This window comes from Armigeres subalbatus, chromosome 1 (genome assembly GCF_024139115.2).
Source record: "Armigeres subalbatus isolate Guangzhou_Male chromosome 1, GZ_Asu_2, whole genome shotgun sequence".
NCBI lineage: Eukaryota > Metazoa > Arthropoda > Insecta > Diptera > Culicidae > Armigeres > Armigeres subalbatus.
In genome coordinates this window covers 203,606,880-203,613,068 of record NC_085139.1, presented here as the reverse complement: position 1 = coordinate 203,613,068, position 6,189 = coordinate 203,606,880, and the positions used below count along the sequence as shown (strand labels likewise).

Genomic DNA, 6,189 nt, shown 5'->3' with positions numbered 1-6,189 from the left:
GCGTATATAATGTCACAGAGGTTACTGTTCTTGGCCATATTTTAAATAAAAACGGAATAAGGCCAACAGAAAACAGGATGGCGGCAATCAAATGCTTTCGAGAGCCTCGAAATGTGTCAGAGCTAAGAAGCTTCTTAGGGCTGATAACTTATGTCGGACGGTTCATACCCATTTGGCAACGAAAACCGAACCTCTTAGACAACTGTTGCGAGGAAAAGCAGCATTCCGTTGGGAAAGCGTGCATCGCGAATCATTTGACAAAATAAAGGAAACTATTTCTGATATTGGATATCTGGGGTTCTTTAACAAGAAAGACACAACGAAGTTGATCGCCGATGCCAGTCCTGATGGCTTGGGGGCAGTCTTGTTGCAAGAGAATTCTGTTGGAGAAACCAGAATTATTGCTTTCGCAAGCAAAGCGCTCACAGTCCTCGAAAAAAAATATTTTCAAACCGAACGTGAAGCGCTTGCGTTAGTGTGGGCGTGGAAAAGTTCAGTTTGTACCTACTCGGTAGACGTTTCCAACTTGTAACGGACTGTAAAGCGTTGAAATTTCTTTTCAATTCCCGTTCCCGACCATGTCCTCGTATTGAACGTTGGGTACTTCGCTTGCAATCTTACGACTATGAGATAATACATGAACCAGGGGCTAATAACCTTGCGGACGCCCTCTCCAGGTTATCCCTGCGAACGCCTGAAGCTTTTGATTCATCCGGCGACGCCTACATTCATCATTTATTGGTGCATTCTGTGCCGGAGGCAGTAACGATGGCAGATGTGATCGAGGCTTCAAGAGAAGATGCAATCCTACAGGAACTCCATAAGGCACTCAGTACGGACATATGGGGCGAAGAAGTTAAGGGGTACAAACAGTTCAAGGCCGAGTTACATGTCTCAGATGGTGTTATTATGCGAGGCGATCGACTTATAATTCCAGCCAGGTTACAGGAACAAGTTGTCACCTGTGCACACGATGGGCATCCTGGAATGAGTGCGATGAAAAGAAGACTTCGGCAAAAAGTGTGGTGGCCAAAAATCGACGAACAAGTAGAAAAAAGTGTAAAAAATTGCAATGCTTGTACAATAGTTTCAACAGTAGGACCTCCCGAGTCGATGAAGCGATCAATGATGCCAACTAGAGCGTGGTCGGAGGTAGCAGTAGATTTCCTAGGACCCCTACCAAGTGGACATAACTTGCTAGTAATGACCGACTACTTCAGTCGCTTCGCGGAAGTAGTAGTCATGAAGCAGATCACAGCAGACCTAACCATACAAGCTTTGTTTGAAACATTCAGTCGTTTCGGCATTCCAGAAGTACTGCGTTCAGATAACGGTCCCCAATTCACGAGTGAATCTCTTAGAACTTTCTGCAAGGAATACGGCATTGTGCAACAAAAGACCATACCCTACTGGCCTCAAGCCAATGGCGAGGTCGAGAGGATGAACAGCACTATTCTCAAACGACTTCGTATCAGCCAAGAAATGGGATCGTCGGATTGGAAGTGGGATTTAAGAAACTTCCTGCTCATGTACAACTCAACGCCCCATTCGATCACCGGAGTAGCCCCATCGGCGTTGATGTTTGGGCGAGTACTACGTGATAAGTTACCGAGCGTCCAAGAATCCAGAGAGAAACTAACAGAAAGCATCAGGGATCGTGACTGGGAAAAAAAAGTTGTTGCCGCGGAATTAGAGGACAAGAAACGCCGAGCAAAAGCGAATGAGTTAACCGAGGGGGATATTGTAGTGGCCAAGAAAATGTTGAAAGAGAACAAACTCTCGAGTAACTTTGGCCGGGAACAATTCGAAATAACAAAAAGAACTGGCACAAAGGCGGAGCTCAAGTCAATGGAAACAGGTAAAACGTATCAAAGAAATGTGGCGCACCTCAAACGAATTAGTAAAGAAACAGAACCACATGAAATCGGGACGTCAATTGAAGAGAAATCAACGGAGCATCCGGATCCTCCAACAACAGTGATCGAATCAACGATACGCGAGCGAAGAGAACCGAAGGCACCAGGCTATTTGCAAGATTACATTACTACCGTGGAGTCGAAAAGTAAGTAAAGGGGGAGTGTGGTATCCTATGATTGGGTAACGATTATTTGTATCAGTGTAAAGGCAGAGAATAGGAAACATGATGGAAAGTGGAAAAAGGCAGTTGAGTCTGGGTACGCGGTTTGAATAGACGTGTTCTGTACCAAGCGGTTACGATCGAATCGGGAATATAGTTTTGAGTGTCTAAACAGTGTGTTAATATATAAATCCGAAAACCTCCAAAAGTCCATAAATCGAGTTATCGATTCACATAAAGACATCAAACGTGAAATATGTAAAGAATTACAAATTTAAAAGTTTGATTTTGATTTGTATGAAGCTTATTGCCCCCGAACAAGAATCAATGGGTAATGCTATTAAAAACATGTCATTAGCTTTTACCTACATATATGATGGCAGACTAGAGCAAGTAAGACACTATTGTCCCAAATTAGAAAGTTCCATTGATACTATCTAGTAGAGAGTAGAAAATCTATTCACTGTCGATTCAAAAGTCACCCATTATCTACTTCTAAAATGAAAAGTTCGAACTTCCGAAATTAATTGTAGAGCTGTGAAATTGAAATCATGCCACACAATCCGAAAACACGTTTTCAATACAGAGAGGCAAAAATTTGGCATTGCTTTGCTTTATCCCAATGTATTTTCTACAATTATAATAAATAATTATTGTTATAATTTCATAATGTTCTTTATTCTTTATTTCCAACTTAAATTTATTACTTCATTGGGTTAGATTAATCTTGAATAATTGTGGATCCAGACATTTAATTGTTCTTATCTTGAATCCATCATATGTTGTCTATGGGGTACGATTCTTTAATCATTTAATATATCGGCTAGATAGGGACGAATCATTATTTTGTTCTGGAATAAAAACATTTTGGTCAGATACTGCAGCCGATTTTCACTCCACTGTAACACGGACCGACCGCAATAGCGTTGCCCCACAACACTAGAAGAGTCGCACAGATCCCGGAGTCTTACTGTGGCTCGCCACCATCTCATCATGTGGTCCCGTTTCTTTTTGCAATCGCAATCCACATTGTTTGACGACATCCTACCGTCAACATTCCTAAAAACATGTTTGTCTATCAGCAATAGAAAAGCTAACATATAGGAATCTCGGTATCGAACTTACATTTATTATTCTTCCCATGGAACTGGTATCGCCTGTCTTGGTGTAGGGTCCCGCGGAATACACTTTGTTGGTTGAATTTCGTCTGCTCCGTCATTCAGTCCAAAACTGTCACATCGCTGTCTGTTCGGAAATCAATTTATTCTGATAAAGTTGGTACAATCAACGTCACTATCGCACACATATTTCGGTTGACTTTAACACTATTCGCCAGCCTGGGATGTTTGCTTGTCACTTCTTTCCAAAGGTGTGTTGATCACGGCTGGTATTAACATAGGAGCGAAAGAAACATTTGCTGCTCCGAACTATTACTAGCACTATTATTTAAAAAGTTAGATTTGAAACGTTTTGTTATTTGCAAACTAATTTGCGAAACCAAAATGAACTGATTTGCGAAGTATTTTGTTTGTTTTGATTTCGCTCTGACAGATTCTTTCTGCAGATTTTCCCATTAGAAATCTTGTTGGAAAGAAAAGAAGAGAAATGTCAAAAACTACTCGCGTGCACGCTGCGTTCCTGTGGGGAAAAGCGGTGACTTTGCGGTAACTTTCGCCGCAAATGAGACGCGAGTCGACGCCGCGTTAACGCAAGTGCGTGTGCATGATTCTATGTGATGTTGGGTACTCCCTGCCGCAAATGCGTGGACGCCGCGTGCACGCAAGTTCAAAACCGCTACGTGGACATCGGCCCTAAGTGTGTAGCAGCGAAATTTAGCTCTAGAGATGAGTGACGTTTTGCGCTCGCACACTAATGTGCAATTCGTCATGTGTAAATACATGTTTGTTTTTCTTCTGCTCATAACCTCAAAATTGATCGTGTCGTCACAATCTGGGAGCTGCGGATAGATTCAAAACGAGTGTCAAAAAATCTCCAAAGTAAGCTGTCAAAAAGTATCCATCGCATCGAGAGAGGTTTTGTGGATTGTGAGCGCAGCCGAGAGAGTACACGTGTAAATCAACTCATACTAAATATAGCTCATTTTGAACAAATTTTAATTTTCTGGGGTCATTTTAAATATATCGACGGATTCAAAATAAGTGGAGGGTATGAATTAATTTAACATTCGACACGTTAATTTATGTGATGCAGTAAATTGACGAAAGCTTTGTAATTAATTTTATAAAGATGAACACAATTATAATTCAATGTGAGAAAATCGTAACGTGTACATTGAACACCGAGAGGAAATTAGCGAGTTTCAAGCAAAATATCTTGAAAATTGTATTCGACCGAGTCCGCAGCTCCCAGGTCACAATGATTGCAAAGGAGTCAAAAAATATATGGAAGCTAGCGGACCCGGCAAACTTCGTCTTGCTCAAAATTGATTGATTGAATGGTTACTGTAGAGATCAGTACAATAATATAGACAGAATTATTAAACTTTTTCTTTTCGCGCATGTCACGCTTTTTCATTATTATTTCCATTTCAATCAACTAATAACTGGGAATAATCTAAATTTCTATATTGTTATTCCAATATTTTTTTTATATTATTGTACTGATCTCTACAGTTACCAGCATTCACCATTCTACTTTTTACACAATTTTTGATCAAACATTTCCAATTAATAACATATGAAGACGAATTTGGAATTATACGTTACACTTCTCAATATACCGTCGTTCGGGGTGACATTGGGCCTAGGGGGTAAGATTGGGCCAAAAACGAAAAATGTTTCAACTCCTAATATCTCAGAAACTGTTACGAATTTTGATGAAAACTTCAAACGGTTCGAAAATATATTAAAATTCACGTCTAAGAAATCACAAAACAAATTCCAAGGATTAATTGTGCTCGTACCATAATGCTTGGAATTTGAATGTAAAACTATTGATCGAATGAACCCGTATTAAAATAGTGTGAGTAATGCCCCACAAATCTATTAGGTACATAACTAAATTTTAGATCGATGGATACCTGGTTACGATAATCTGTTTGTTGTTTTATCGAATTTTATGAATATTTATTTAGCATTCTTGCTTTTTCGTAGCAACGAGCAATGCATGCTAAAAGGGGTGAGATTGGGCCAAGCCTTTGGTTGATTTGCCATACATAGTTGGTAAAAGCCGTAATGTAGGCAATTATTTTACTGAACGATTGAATCGTTGCATCGTCACCGCTGAACTTTATTGTATGTGGCCCAATGTCACCCACTGTGAGGGGTGAGAATGGGTCAATTTTAAACAACATATAACTTTGAAGAATTTCTCTCATTTATTATTTTTTCCCCACACAGTAGTAAATTTATTGTTCAAGCTTGTACCTAACTAATTACAACTTGATTCCAATATTAACTACTAGAGCACAGAGAAACAGACGTTTCACTCTACACATGTTCCATCGTTCATCTTTTTAACGGTGGATTCAATTTTTTGTAGGTGGTCGATCGGCCACCGATGGCGCTTCCATCGGTTTTACTTGTGTTTGACGTTTGCTCACTACCGCCACCTGGTTGCCGCTTGTCCACCTACAGTGCATTTAGAATTGGGCGGTACTGTTTTCGTGACGATGATTTTGATTGCATTTTGATCTAAGTGAGACGTCTGTTTCTCTGTGACTAGAGCTTTGTGACATTTACTTGGAGCATACCACATTTTGGCCCAATGACACCCCCGTAGACGGTATTTATTTAGTTGCGATTAAAACTTCATTTATTTTATTATTTAAATTCAGTTTAATCTAATGCCGCTTGATACACTACATTTTTTGTTTTATTGTCCGGTGCGTACACAAACAACGTCTGCCTACGCGTTAACATGCCACATACAGTTGCCCATGAGACAAACATGGGGATTCAAGGTTTAATCCACATACTTCCAATGTTTGGCCTTGAAATTTGTTGATGGTCATTGCGAACGCTAAGCGAATTGGAAATTGAATATGTACGTTTGAATTCAAACGGCAAATCAGTTGGAATTATCGGGATTCTCGGGATTAGCACTTTTTCACCTTTAAATTTTCCTTGGAGCAACGTTGCTTGAATGACATT

General features: G+C 40.0%; 1 long non-coding RNA gene across 2 annotated transcripts; it reads right to left on the bottom strand.

Moving 5' to 3' along the window:
* Positions 1-2,564: 2,564 nt before the first annotated feature.
* On the bottom strand, positions 2,565-3,798 carry LOC134210017 (uncharacterized). Of its 2 annotated transcripts, XR_009978797.1 has the most exons (4): positions 3,697-3,798; positions 3,203-3,516; positions 2,990-3,136; positions 2,565-2,928 (listed from the first exon to the last, which is right to left on the bottom strand). It is a non-coding gene; the product is annotated as an uncharacterized LOC134210017 (long non-coding RNA). The 2 variants fall into 2 exon arrangements; XR_009978796.1 differs by lacking the exon at positions 3,697-3,798 and having other exon boundaries at positions 3,203-3,575.
* Positions 3,799-6,189: the final 2,391 nt, after the last annotated feature.